General features: G+C 38.6%; 1 protein-coding gene and 1 pseudogene across 6 annotated transcripts in view; one reads left to right on the top strand and one right to left on the bottom strand.

The window, feature by feature from the left end:
- The window catches only part of FGF13 (fibroblast growth factor 13), a 743,931-nt gene that overhangs the window by 312,348 nt on the left and 416,026 nt on the right, over nt 1-15,557 (top strand). The window lies entirely within an intron of this gene.
- On the bottom strand, nt 2,111-2,729 carry LOC128577771 (60S ribosomal protein L15-like; annotated as a pseudogene). Its single transcript, XR_008377625.1, has one exon. The product of XR_008377625.1 is annotated as a 60S ribosomal protein L15-like (transcript).

Below are 15,557 nucleotides of genomic sequence, written 5' to 3'. Positions count from 1 at the left end.
TTGCACTGTACTGGGCAGCTTAAGCCAAATGTGCTTGAATTTTATGGTGAAAAGGATAGAGAACTCAGATTATAATGCCCCATAGAGAAATTAAGGGAGAAACATGAGTCACACAAAATGGGAGAACAAGCAGCCCCAAACTAGAAAAAATTAAAAAAAAAAATACTGAGAAAGAAAATACATTTTTTTTTAATTGTTTCAGGTTAATGGAGGGTACAGAGAATTAGGTTACATTTGTTAGGTACAGTCCCTCTTATAATTTTGTCCTGCCCCCAGGAGATGTGCCATATACCCTAAAACTGTGCCCATTAAGTGGGAGCACACCTATTCCCCTTCCTTCTCCCTCTCTTTGCCCCATGTTCCCCCACGCCCCACCTTGAACTGATTTGAGTGATTTTCTCTTATATAGGCATGCATTAGATTGTCTGCTGGATTCATATTAGTATTGAATACATTGGATTCTTGCTTCTCCATTCTTGTAATACTTTACTAAGAAGAATGTGTTTGAACTCCATGCAGGTTAATACAAAAGATGTAAAGTCCATCTTTTTTAGTGGCTAAATAGTATTCCATGGTATATATATATCACATGTGGCTTGTTAATCCATTCCTGAGTTGGTGAGCATTTAGGTTAAGTTTCAAGGAAAAGAGGATGTAAAAAGAAAGGGAATTACCACAAAGAACTATAAATGCTTCAAGAATTTTTTAAATAAATAAGAAATAATTTAAAGACAAAAGCTCTAGATTTCTTTAATTAGATTCACAAATGAAAGGAAACCAATATTCTGAAAAAAAAAATTTAACCTTTGAGCAAGTTATTGCAAGAGGATTTTTAAACTGTTTTCAAAAAACAGAAGTATGATATCATCTCAAGGACTCTTTAAAACTTAGCAATGTTGGTGAAGATTTAGAAAAAGATCTTGGATGTATATAAATATTTAGATGGCCATGAATCCTGTTGGAGAGTGGATTTTAGAGGAACCCAGTTATTTTGAATATGCAGATGAATATGATAAGTTGGTGGAAGATAGTTCTGTTATACTAAGTATTAAATTACTAAAGAATATCAAACTATCAAAACAAGAAGAAATGGAAAAGAAGTTATTTTTGTCTATAAAGAAAAGATCTTCAAAGATGAAAATTTTAGTGAACATTTATTAGAATTGTGTTGGCTATTCAGGGATTTTTCTGGTTCCATATGAAATGAAGAGCTATTTTTTTTCAAGTTCTTCAAAGTATGACATTGGTGCTTTAATGGGGATTGTGTTAAATTTGTAGCTCACTTTGGATAGTATGGACATTTTAACAATGTTGATTCTTCCCAGCATGAGCATGGTATGTTCTTCCATTTGTTAATGTCTTCTGCTATTTCTTTTCTCAGGGTTTCATAGTTTTCTCTGTAGAGATCTTTCACATCCTTTGTTAGGTATATTACAAGGTATTTTATCTTCTTTGAAGCTATTGTGACGGGTATTGTGTCTTTGATTTGATCCTCAGCTTGACTGTTGGCATATATGAAGGTTACTGATTTGTGGACGTTGAATTCTTATACCAAGATGTTACTGTAATTCTTAATCACTTCCAAGAGTCTCATGGTTGAGTCCCCAGGGTTTTATAAGCTATAATACCATATCATCAGCAAAGAGTTAAAGTTTGACTTCCTCTGTCCCCATTTGGATACCCTTGATATTCAATTCTTGCCTAATTGCATTGGCTATGACTTCCAGCATTATGTTGAATAGTGCTGGTGATAGTGTACATTCCTGTTTGGCTCCAGTTCTAAGTGGAAATGCTTTCAGTTTTACGTTATTCAGTATGATATTGGCTGTGGGTTTGTCTTAGATGGCTTCTATCAGTTTAAGAAATGTCCCATCTATGCCTATTTTCTTAAGCTTTCTTATTAGAAAATGATGCCGAATTTTGTTGAATTGAGAGGATTATAAGGTCCGTGTTTTTGCTTTTATTTATGTGGTGAATTACATTTATAGATTTGTGTACATTGAACTAGCCTTGCATCCCTGGAGTAAAGTCCACTTGATCTGTTTTTTTCTTTTTTTTTTTTTTTGACTGTTGTAAATTGTTTATTAGGTTATGAATTTTACAAACATTATTATATTAGTGGTAACGGTGGAACTGGAGAGTATTGCACCTTCTCCAAGCTGTATGGTGGGAACCACCAACAGTGTGGTGAAACTTATGGCCCTTTCCAAGGCCAAGGCTCTTTCGGCCTGCCAATGTCAGCCCACATATCTGCCTGTGCTTGTGGACTGGTTTGGTGATACACTGGATGTCAGGATTTCTTTTGATAGCTTTATGGAATGGATCAATGAGGATAACCTCAAAAATTTTGTATGTGGAATCTTCACCAACCCAGTAAGAATTCAGGACTCTTAGAGACCCACAGTAGCATCCAACTTTCTCCTCAGCAATAGACTGAAGTCTTTGAGCAACCTTTAGCCGGTTATCACCATGATGCACAAGCTTGCCATAGGTTGCACCCTTAGGAACTAGGCGTTTGTGGCTACTATGCACACATGTATCCTATATATGACATAACCTTGCTTATCTTTGTATCCAATTCTGTGTGCTTTATCCAGCTGGGTGAGGTGGGGAGGCCAGTGGAGCATAGAGAGCTGGCAGTGCTGCCAGCAGTGGACCCTCAGAAGAAAATGTATTACATCAGGTTGTTTCTTCCTCCATAGCTCCTAGATGTACTTGTATGCACCCATCTTGGTTCACCTGATGGCTGCCACCAGATGGAAAGGAAGGAGCCTTTCTCCCACAATTCCTTTTTTCAAGTCCACTTGATCTTAATATTTAATTTTTTAATAAGTAGCTATATTCTATTTGATAGGACTTTGTTGAATATTTTTGCATTAGTATTAATTAATGATAGTGGTTTGTGGTTTTCTTTTTTTGATGGATCCTTTCCAGATTTTAGTATCAGGAAGATATATGCTTCGTAGAAGTTGGGGAGGTTTCCTTCCTTCTCCATGTTTTTGAATACGTTCCACAATATAGGTATGAGCTCTTTGAAGTTTTGATAGGATTCTGGTATGAAACCATCTGGTCCAGGCCTTTTTTTTTTTTTTTTTTTTGTTAGTTGTTGTGATTTTGTTGCTTTATAATGGTCTGTTCAAGAGTTGTTGTTGTGATTTTGTTGCTTTATAATGGTCTGTTCAAGAGGTCTAATTTTTCCTGGTTAAGTCTGGGGAGATGTTGTGATTCCAGGTATTGGTCCATTTCTTCCCTATTTTCAAATTTCTGGGCATAGAGCCCACACCTCTCATCACTTACAAAAATTGACTTTCACTAGATAAAAGATTTAAATCTAAGACACAAAACAATAAAAATTATAGAAGAAAGTGTGGGGGAGAAACTCTTGATGATACTGGCTTGGGAAAAGATTTTGTGAAGAAGACCACATTGGCAATTTCAGAAACACCAAAAATAAATGAATGGGACCTGAAGCTAAAACGTTTCTCCACAGCTAAGGGCACAACAACTAAAGAAAACAGATATTCTTCAGAATGGGAGAGGATATTTGCATATTACAAATCTGACAAAGCCTAATAAAAGAACAGAGAATCCACAGAGAACTAAAATTAATTAATAAGAAAAGAGCAAACAATCTGAATTATTGTCCAAGAGACATGAAGAGAACCTTCTCCCAAAAAGACGAATGGAAAACAAACACATGGAATATTGGTCATCATCCGTAATCACCAGAGAAATGCAAATCAAAACCACCCTGAGATATCACATAACGCCAGTGAGAATAGCCCACATCACAAAGTCCCAAAGCTACACATGCTGTCGTGGGTGCAAAGAGAAGGGATCACTTCATGGTTGGCAGTATTACAAACTAATGCATCCTTTTTGGAAAGAAGTATGAAGAATCCTCAAAGAGCTAAAAATAAGAATGGGGGGGAGGGAGACAAGATGGCGGACTGAAGCCAGCTTTCAACAGAGGCTCCCGTCCAGAAGGAGAGTTAAGGGACAGGAATTTAGTAAGTATCCTGGTGGACTTGAGCCTCACCAAGAGAGAAGGTTGAAGAACGCACATCAACACCACTGAGGCAAGTTGTGATCACAAGGACGCAAACAAAAGGTACAAAATCCACCACCAAGAGGACGGGAGTCCCGCTACCCCATGAAACCGGCTCAAGAGCCCCACAATTAAATAAGCGGGCAGAAATTAAAGGCCCTCCCACTACACTCCACGGGAGAGACCTTCTAAAAACTGGACCTACCTCCCCTACTGGGGTGTCGTGGCGTTCTCCTGCCAGGCATAAAACTGAATAAAACTTTGGGAATCCTTCGCCGGCAACCCTCCTGGCGCTCCCCTCCCGCCCACTGAGGTCTGGAGGCCTGTCCCCCAGGAGTTCGGATCCTTGGGTGATTTCTCAAGGGGAGTGGACAGTCCCTGAGTTGCGACTGGTCAGCATTGACTCTGAGGCGCGCGAGTGAGGAGAGGGCACTGGGCTGAGGGGGAGTCACGCCTCACGGCACTTCCCTGCGGTGCAGTGCAGCAACCCTCCCCGGGCAACATTACGGGGCACAAGACTGAATAAGACTCTAGCTTCCCTGCTGAGAGCTGAGAGCCCCTACTCTCACTTGGGGTCTGAGGGCCTATCTCCCAGGAGTTCGGATCCTTGGGTGATTTCTCGAGGGGAGTGCACAGTGACTGAGCTGTGTCAGGTTAGCACTGACTCTGGGACACGTGAGCGAGGAGAGGGCACTCTGCTGAGGGGAAATCAATCCTTGGCAGTACTTCCCTGCGGTGCAGTGCAGGAGCCCTCCCGGTGCTGTAGTGTTGCGTAAAACTGAATGAAACTCTAGCTTCCCCCCCCACTCCCAATCGGGGTCTGGGGGCCCATCCCCCAAGAGTTCTGATTCTTGGGGGATCTCTTGAGGGGCGTGGACCCAGCACAAACTGTGGCCGCTCAGTGCTGACTCTGGGGCGCGGGACAGAGGAGAAAAGGGTCGCCTGAGTGCCCACACCAGAGCAGCAGTTCCCTGGAGGTAGATCAACAGCCGTTTTTTCTTTAACGGCAGAACGCTCACTTCTGGATATTCTGAGGCCACACCCCCTGTCTCCCTGGGCAACCAGAGGAGGCCACCGGTGAGCGGGGGATTTCCTGACACGGCTCACAAACCCGGGAAGCTTCCAGGGCGGGGCCAACCCAGAGAGGTGTTCGGACGCAAATCTCCAGCAGCAAAGACGTTTGAACTCAAAACAGCCCGTCTTCTGTAGGCGATTTCGACAGGAACAGAGACAGAACCCCGCAAAGTTGTCTGTTCTGTTCTGTTTTGTTAGCAGCATCCATCAGGGACGGGGCTAAGCCTGAGTGAACACCTCCTTCCCATCACCTGCATCAAACACTCAAAGATGTCAGGCCCCATCTCCTCCTGCTAGATAGCAGCAGTCTGCGGGGGCCTGGCAGACTTCCTTGCGACTCAGGCAGGTGCAAACCCCTGGAGTGTCTGTTCACTGCAGGCAACTGGGTTAGCCATCTGCAGAGATACCAGTGACTGGGTCCGACGGAGGGGCAAAGTGGGGAAGGAGACGTCAACCTTCCTAGACTGCTCTGTTTGCTGGGTGGCTCCTCCTGACTCCACGCTGCACTGGGGTGAGCCGTGTCAGAGGAGTCACCAGGCCCCTGTGATCCAGTTCCCAGAGACTTCTTGAACTCTCCCACCCGAGACAAGTGCTGATTGAGACAGTTGATTTGGACCTTTTGAACTGGGCTAATAGACTGAGGACTTTTCAGGCGGTGCCCTGGGTGTGCGACTGTAGGAAGGTTTGATTCTCCTTTTCCAACTGGGGCCAGAGGTGGGCAGGCGGGGTGACTTAATTGCTGATTTTTCCACACAGCTGAGACTTCAAGCCAGAGTAAAGTTGCAATAGGATCGAACAGAAACCAGCTGAAAACAAGACAGAACCACTTTGCTCCACCACACCAGACAGGGCCCCAGTTTCTCAGGCCACAACACTGTACGGGCCCTCGATAAAACACCAGGGGAAAAACCAAAGGGAGTAAAATAACCATGGGGCGGAATCAGCGGAAAAACTCTGGTAACATGAATAACCAGAATAGATCAACCCCCCCAAGAAAAGATACGGCAGATGTGATTGAAGATCCCATTCATAAACAACTTGCTGAGATGTCAGAAATCGAATTCAGAATTTGGATTGCAGACAAGATTAATAAAATGGAATTAGGAATTCGAGGAGAAATTCAAAAATTGTCTCAAGAATTTAATGAATTTAAAGACAAAACCACCAAAGACTTAGACACACTGAAGCAAGAACTTACAGCCCTCAAAGATATGAAAAATACAGTAGAATCCCTCAGTAACAGAATGGAGCAAGCAGAAGAAAGGATTTCTGACATTGAGGATAAAGTCTTCGAAAGCTCCCAATCTCTCAAAGAGGAAGAGAAATGGAGAGCAAAAACGGATCACTCACTCAGAGAACTCTCAGATAATTCGAAAAAAAGCAACATAAGAATTATAGGGATTTCTGAGAACGATGAAGTGGCCTCCGAGGGCACAGAGGCCCTTCTGCATGAAATTATGAAAGAGAATTTTCCAGACATGCCTATAGAATCTGAAATTCAGATAGCAGACAGCTTCAGAACCCCAGCACGATTCAACCCCAATAAGTCATCCCCCAGACATTTCATAATTAGCTTCACTAAAGTTAACATGAAAGAGAAGATTCTCAAAGCAGCCCAGCGAAAGAAAACTATAACGTACAAAGGTAAGAATATTAGAATAACTACAGATCTCTCTGCTGAAACTTTTCAAGCCAGAAGAGGCTGGTCATCAACTTTTAATCTCCTAAAGCAAAAAAACTTTCAACCCAGGATCTTGTATCCAGCTAAACTGAGTTTCATCTATGATGGAGAAATTAAATACTTCAATGACATTCATATGTTGAAAAAATTTGCCATAAGTAAACCAGCTCTTCAGGATGCTCTCAGACCTATCCTCCACAATGACCAACCCAATCCTATACCACAAAAGTAAACTCACTCAGAAACTTCGGATCAAACTCCAACTTCCACACTGGCGAAAGGATTAAAAATGTCCACTGGACCTTTGAAAAACTCGATACCCAAAATTCCACCAGACTTATCAATACTCTCCATCAATGTGAATGGCTTAAACTGTCCTCTAAAGAGGCATAGGTTAGCTGACTGGATACAAAAACTCAAGCCAGATATTTGTTGCATACAAGAGTCACACCTTAACTTAAAAGACAAATACAGACTCAGGGTGAAAGGATGGTCATCCATATTTCAGGCAAATGGTAATCAGAAAAAAGCAGGTGTTGCAATTTTATTTGCAGATACAGTAGGCTTTAAACCATCAAAAGTAAGGAAGGACAAGAATGGTCACTTCATATTTGTTAAGGGTAATACTCAATATGATGAGATCTCAATTATTAATATCTATGCACCCAACCAGAATGCACCTCAATTTATAAGAGAAACTCTAACAGACATGAGTAACTTGATTTCCTCCAGCTCCATAATCGTTGGAGATTTCAACACTCCCTTGGCAGTGTTGGATCGATCCTCCAGAAAGAAGCTGAGCAAAGAAATCTTAGATTTAAACCTAACCATCCAATATTTAGATTTAGCAGACATCTACAGAACATTTCATCCCAACAAAACTGAATACACATACTTCTCATCAGCCCACGGAACTTACTCTAAAATTGACCACATTTTAGGTCACAAGTCTAACCTCAGTAAATTTAAAGGAATAGAAATTATTCCATGCATCTTCTTGGACCATCATGGAATAAAACTTGAATTGAGTAACAACAGGAATCTGCATACCCATACAAAAACATGGAAATTAAATAACCATGTGCTGAATGATAGCTGGGTCAGAGATGAGATTAAGAAAGAAATCGCCAATTTTTTGGAACAAAACGACAATGAAGACACAAACTATCAGAACCTCTGGGACACTGCAAAGGCAGTTCTAAGAGGGAAATTTATAACACTGCAAGCCTTCCTCAAGAGAACGGAAAGAGAGGAAGTTAACAACTTAATGGGACATCTCACGCAACTGGAAAAGGAAGAACATTCCAACCCCAAACCCAGTAGAAGAAAAGAAATAACCAAAATTAGAGCAGACTTAAATGAAATTGAAAACAAAAGAATAATACAACAGATCAATAAATCAAAAAGCTGTTTTTTTGAAAAGGTCAATAAAATAGATAAACCTCTGGCCAACCTAATCAGGAAAAAAAGAGTAAAATCTCTAATATGATCAATCAGAAACAACAAAGACGAAATAACCACAGACTCATCAGAAATCCAAAAAATCCTTAATGAATATTACAAGAAACTTTATTCTCAGAAATATGAAAATCTGAAGGAAATAGACTGATACTTGGAAGCACGCCACCTTCCAAGACTTAACCAGAATCAAGTGGAAATGTTGAACAGACCCATATCAAGTTCAGAAATAGCATCAACTATACAAAACCTCCCTAAAAAGAAAAGCCCGGGACCAGATGGTTTCACGTCAGAATTCTACCAAACCTTTAAAGAGGAATTAGAACCTATATTACTCAACCTGTTCCAAAATGTAGAAAAAGAAGGAAGACTACCCAACATGTTCTATGAAGCAAACATCACCCTGATCCCCAAACCAGGAAAAGACCCAACAAGAAAAGAAAATTATAGACCATTATCACTAATGAATATAGATGCAAAAATATTCAACAAGATCCTAACAAACAGAATCCAGCAACACATCAAACAAATTATACATCATGACCAAGTTGGTTTTATCCCAGGGTCTCAAGGCTGGTTCAATATACGTAAATCTATAAATGTAATTCAGCACATAAACAAATTAAAAAACAAAGACCATATGATTCTATCAATCGATGCAGAAAAAGCTTTCGATAATATCCAGCATCCCTTCATGATCAGAACACTCAAGAAAATTGTTCTAGAAGGGACTTTTCTTAAACTGATAGAGGCTATCTACAGAAAACCCACAGCCAATATCATATTGACTGGAGTTAAATTGGAATCATTTCCACTCAGATCAGGAACCAGACAAGGCTGCCCATTGTCTCCATTGCTTTTCAACATTGTAATGGAAGTTTTAGCCACCGCAATTAGGGAAGAACAGGCGATCAAGGGTATCCATATAGGGTCAGAAGAGATCAAACTCTCGCTCTTCGCAGATGATATGATTGTGTATCTGGAAAACACTAGGGACTCTACTACAAAACTCCTAGAAGTGATCAAGGAATACAGCAGCATCTCAGGTTACAAAATCAACATTCATAAATCAGTAGCCTTTATATACACCAACAACAGTCAAATTGAAAAAGCAGTTAAGGACTCTATCCCATTCACAGTAGTGCCAAAGAAGGTGAAATATTTGGGAATTTACCTAACAAAAGACATGAAAGATCTCTATAAAGAGAACTATGAAACTCTAAGAAAAGAAATAGCTGAAAATGTTAACAAATGGAAAAACATACCATGCTCATGGCTGGGAAGAATCAACATTATCAAAATGTCCATACTACCCAAAGCAATATATAATTTCAACGTACACCCTATTAAAGCTCCACTGTCATATTTTAAAGATCTTGAAAAAACATTACTTCATTTTATATGGAATCAGAAAAAACCTCGAATAGCCAAGACATTACTCAGAAATAAAAACAAAACAGGAGGAATCACACTACCAGACCTCAGACTTTACTACAAATCGATAGTGATCAAAACAGCATGGTATTGGCACAAAAACAGAGAAGTAGATATCTGGAACAGAATAGAGAACCAAGAGATGAATCCAGCTACTTACCGCTATTTGATTTTTGACAAGCCAATTGAAAACATTCAGTGGGGAAAAGATTCCCTATTTAACAAATGGTGCTGGGTGAACTGGCTGGCAACCTGCAGAAGACTGAAATTGGACCCACACCTTTCACCATTAACTGAGATAGACTCTCATTGGATTAAAGATTTAAACTTAAGACATGAAACTATAAAAATACTAGAGGAGAATGCAGGGAAAACCCTTGAAGAAATTGGTCTGGGTGAGTATTTCATGAGGAGAACCCCCCGGGCAATTGAAGCAGCTTCAAAAATACACTACTGGGACTTGATCAAACTAAAAAGCTTCTGCACAGCTAAGAACACAGTAAGCAGAGCAAGCAGACAGCCCTCAGAATGGGAGAAGATATTTGCAGGGTATATCTCTGACAAAGGTTTAATAACCAGAATCCACAGAGAACTCAAACGCATCAGCAAGAAAAAAACAAGGGATCCCATCGCAGGCTGGGCAAGGGATTTGAAGAGAAACTTCTCTGAAGAAGACAGGCGTGTGGCCTTCAGACATATGAAAAAATGCTCATCATCTTTAATCATCAGAGAAATGCAAATCAAAACTACTTTGAGATATCATCTAACTCCAATGAGACAAGCCTATATCACAAAATCTCAAGACAAGAGATGTTGGCATGGATGCGGAGAAAAGGGAACACTTCTGCACTGCTGGTGGGAACGCAAATTAATACATTCCTTTTGGAAAGATATATGGAGAACACTCAGAGATCTAAAAATAGATCTGCCATTCAATCCTGTAATTCCTCTGCTGGGCATATACCCAGAAGACCAAAAATCACAACATAACAAAGATATTTGTACCAGAATGTTTATTGCAGCCCAATTCATAATAGCTAAGTCATGGAAAAAGCCCAAGTGCCCATCGATCCACGAATGGATTAATAAATTGTGGTATATGTATACCATGGAATACTATGCAGCCTTAAAGAAAGATGGAGACTTTACCTCTTTCATGTTTACATGGATGGTGCTGGAACATATTCTTCTTAGTAAAGTATCCCAAGAATGGAAGAAAAAGTACCCAATGTACACAGCCCTACTATGAAACTAATTTGGGACTCTCACATGAAAGCTATAACCCAGCTACAACTTAACAATAGGGGGAAGTGGGAAGGGGGGGTGGGTAGGGGTAGGGGGATCGGTGGGATCACACCTGTGGTTCATATTACAGGGGTATTTGCGAAACTTGGTAAATGTAGAATGTAAATGTTTTGGCACAGTAACTGAGATAACGCCGGAAAGGCTATGTTAACCACTGTGATAAAAATGTGTCAAATGGTTTATGAAGTGAGTGTATGATGCCCCATGATCATATCAATGTATACAGTTATGATTTAATAAAAAAAAATAAATTGTACGAATCCTAAAAAAAAAAAAATAAATAAATAAAAATAAGAATAGGCCTTCCATTCAATCCTGTGATCCCATTACTAGGTATCTACTCAGAAGAAAAAAAAATCATTTTACCAAAAGAGCATTTGCCCTTGAATGTTTATAGCAGTGCAATTCACAATTACCAAGACGTGGAATCAACCCAAGTGCCCATGAACTCATGAATGGATTAATAAATAGTGGTATATGTATACCGTGGAATACTATTCAGCCATAAAAAGATGGAGATCTCACCTGTTTTGTATTTACCTGGAAAGATTTGGAGAATATTTTCCTAAGTAAAGTATCACAAGAATAGAAAAGCAAGGATCCAGTGTACTCAATATTAATAAGAAACTAGTAGATGAACAATTACATGCCCACACAAAAGAAAAACACATATACTTCAAGAAAAGGGAAGTGGGAGAGGGAATAGTAAGCTCTCATCTATTGAGTATAGTTTAGGATTTTATGGCACACCTCCTGGGTTAAGGGCTCAGATGCAACTTGGACATTACTTAACAATTGTAAACAATGTACCCTAATTGTATGTACCTTTATATTAATCTGAAATTTAAAAAGAAAACTTTAATGAGCCAATAAAGACAGAATAACTAGAAACAGAGAGCAATTGTAAAGGAATATAAATTCAAACAAGGTAAAAAGAAGAAGCAGCATTTCTTCTTAGGAAAGTATCTCAGGAATGGGAAAAAAATATCCAATGTATTCAGTACTACTATGAAACCAATTTATAATCACTCACACTTGCATATGAAAGATGAATCACAACTATAGCCCAGGATGAAAGAGGGAAGGGGTGGGAGATGGGAAGCGAGGGGGGTGGTTTGATAGAGGGAGGGTTAATGGTGGGACCACACCTATGGAGCATATTGCAAGGGTGTAAGTCAAATCTATCAAGCATAGAACACAAATGTCTTAACACTATGATTAAGTAAATGAGATGAAAGCTATGTTAATAAAAAATGAAAAAAACTGATAAGGTATGTTTCTTTGTGTAGGTATCTGTAAACGTAGAGCCTTTTGAGGATAAAATAAACAAAACTATACAAAACAGAACAAAACAAACAAGCAACAAAACCCATGACTTTGAGCAAGTATATGAGGGCTTTCTGGAAAGTATCCAGCCATGTAATATGAAAAATAGAGGTATACATGGCTGGATACTTTCTGGACAGCCCTTTTATGTATTAAATGAAAATTGGACACCAATACAGTTTCTAATATAGAAGAAGAAAAATCTTTGCATTTAAACCCACCACAATGAAGGGGAGTCCATGTAGAAAAAGTTGAATCATTTATAAGAAAAATATAATTTCTGAAATGTAGATTGAAGAAACAATGTTATACACAATAAAAATAGTATTTGAACATAATAGGAATTGCCCTACTTTCTTTTTTTTTTTATTGTTGGGGATTCATTGAGGGTACAATAAGCCAGGTTACATTGATTGCATTTTATAGGTAAAGTCCCTCTTGCAATCATGTCTTGCCCCCATAATTAAAGGACAAAATTGACTAGAATTTGGTGAGGTTAGGATGTCAGCTATTTTCAAGAGCATTAAGATCTATTTCCTCAGCTATTTATTTAATTTATTTACTAGAATTACAATTAATTTGCAAGAGAAATTCCTAAATTGGAGAACCAATATAAATCAGGTAATATATCCCACAAAATACATATAAGATCTTTAAGTAAACATGCAATTTTATTGAAGAACATAAACAACGATCTAAACATGAGTAATAGAAGTGACACACCATTTGAAAGGTTTGGAAGACTCAATATCATTAAGAAGTCAGTTCTCGACAGACTAATTTGTAGTTCAATGCCATTCCAATGAAACCCCACATATATTTTTCATGGAATTTGAGAAATATATACCATAATTCTTAGGAGAATAGAAAAGGAACATTTTAGCCTAGATTCTCTTGGAGAAAAATAATGAGACGGAAAGACCAGTTCTATCAGTAATTAAGAATTATTATTAAACCATATTAATAAAAAGTATGATTTTGGTACAGTGATAGACATTTATACCAGTAGAACAGAATTGAGATCCCAGAAACAAGCACATGTATGAGAACTTGGTATATGACAAAGAGAATGCTACAAATCAATAGGAAAAGGATGAATTGCTCAATAAATAGTTCTGGGACAATTAGCTATTCATATGGGAAAAGCAAAATTCTCTACCCTATACCATACACAAATTAAATTTAATATGTATTAAAGACCTAAATATGAAAGCTGAGCATTATTTGCTTCTAATATTTTGAAGAATATCTCCATAATCTCAAAATAGGGAAAATTTTTTTAAAACTATAAAACAAAAATTGTAAAACATGGATAAATTTGACATCATTAAAAATAAAGTCTTATAGGATGAAATATACCACACAGCAAATTCAAATATAATGATCTACAGGCTGGTAGAAAGTATTTTTAGCTCCTATAAATAATGAAAAATTAATATCTAGAAGCTATAAAGTACAAGAGAAACTATTATGAAAAAAGCAAACTGTTCATTTGAAAAGTGTCTAAAGGATATGACCAGCCAGTTTATAAGAGGGAAAACCTAAAAACCTGATTTCATATAAATATGTGAAAAAAGGTACCCAGCCTCATCAGTAATGAATAAAATATAAATTAAATTTAAAATGATTCACAGCCATCAAAGTAGCAAACATTAAAGAGTGGAATAATAATAAATGGTCAATCCCTGAGAAGATGTGAGGGACTAGGACTTCTAGGAGATAGCATCAATTTATATCATACTTTTGATCCCAAATCCCTCTTCTAGATATTTACCGTGGAGAAATCCTTGCACATGCATAGAGGAGACATAAACAAGAATGTCATATTAACATATGTTTAGAAGTCCAATAATATGGGATTGGATTAATGTTATAAATAGCACTATATTTAAAAATGGAAGGCTATAGGGCAGTTTCAGGTAACGAACTATGTCCATATGCTTCCATAAATATTAATCTTGAAAATAGAGTTTGGTGCACAAAGCAATTTGGAAAAGTATATTTACAGCACATTTGTGCAAAAGGACAGGAAAATTGGTCATGTCTAGAGGCCTCTTGGGGGTTTTGTGTAGTGGGCCACCCACAGCGTATAAAGTTCCCTGAGGATATTTTTGGAAAAGTTCAGTACCATCTTTTCATGCCTGACACACCTGAAGTAGCAAGGTAGAGAGACCCTCCTGGACTTTTTAATTTAAAGAATATTTTTCATTTTACCCTTGAAGCAAAACCTGGTATAACACCATCTATTATTGTGGCAGTGACTTGAGTACAATGTGTGGTGGCTTTCTGCCGAGGATTGCTGAGGGGTCAGATGACTCCAGTTTCTAGATTAAAATGCCAAGTTTACAAGCTGAACCAGAGAAATGTAAATTGTGCTTCCCCCCCTCCCCTTTATTCCTTATGCATCACGGAAAACTTTTGAAAGAAAACTGCCGAATGGTTATTTTTTTAATCACTTAGCTTTCACTTGGTTTTTGTTAAAGCTTAGAAAATAATTTTTCTTTTCTTTTCTTTTCTTTTCTTTTCTTTTCTTTTCTTTTCTTTTCTTTTCTTTTCTTTTCTTTTCTTTCTTTCTCTTTCTTTTTTAGAGACAGAGTCTTACTATGTCACCCTTGGTAGAGTGCTGTGACATCACAGCTCACAGCAACCTCCAACTTCCGGGCTTAGGCAATTTTCTTCCCTCAGCTTTTTGAGTAGCTGGGACTACAGGCACCCACCACAATGCCCAGCTATTTTTGTTGCAATTTGGCTGGGGCTGGGTTCAAACGGGCCACCCTTGGTATATGGGGCCAACACCCTACCCACTAAGCCACAGGTGCTGCCCCAGAAAATAATTTCTTAAAATTCAGAAGAATTTTGAGGCTTTTGGCCATGTTAATAATGAAGGGGATACTCAAAGTCTTCTCTTTCCCCACACTCCTTCCTTTTTCAATTTCAGTACATAAAAGATGAAGGCAGTTCTGAAGAGTAACTTTTTGGTTGATTAATCCCCTTGAACTCACTGTAGCTTTCACAAAGAGGAAAAGAGAAGGCCAGGAGAGATCAAATCAGGACCTCATCTCACAGGCTACCGATGCTCCTCTCACCATATTTTAGGTGGTAGGGGTTCATGAGTCCTGGTGTTTGATGTGCAATAATCCTCTCTGCATATATGAAAGAGCATTGCTGAATTATGCATTAAGTTTGAACTGTTTCTTTTCATTCTGGAGCCTGCAATTATTATAGCAACTT

This window comes from Nycticebus coucang, chromosome X, assembly GCF_027406575.1.
Source record: "Nycticebus coucang isolate mNycCou1 chromosome X, mNycCou1.pri, whole genome shotgun sequence".
Taxonomy (NCBI): Eukaryota; Metazoa; Chordata; class Mammalia; order Primates; family Lorisidae; genus Nycticebus; species Nycticebus coucang.
The sequence above is the reverse complement of the archived record's forward strand: the minus strand, read 5'-3'. Positions and strand labels throughout refer to the sequence as shown.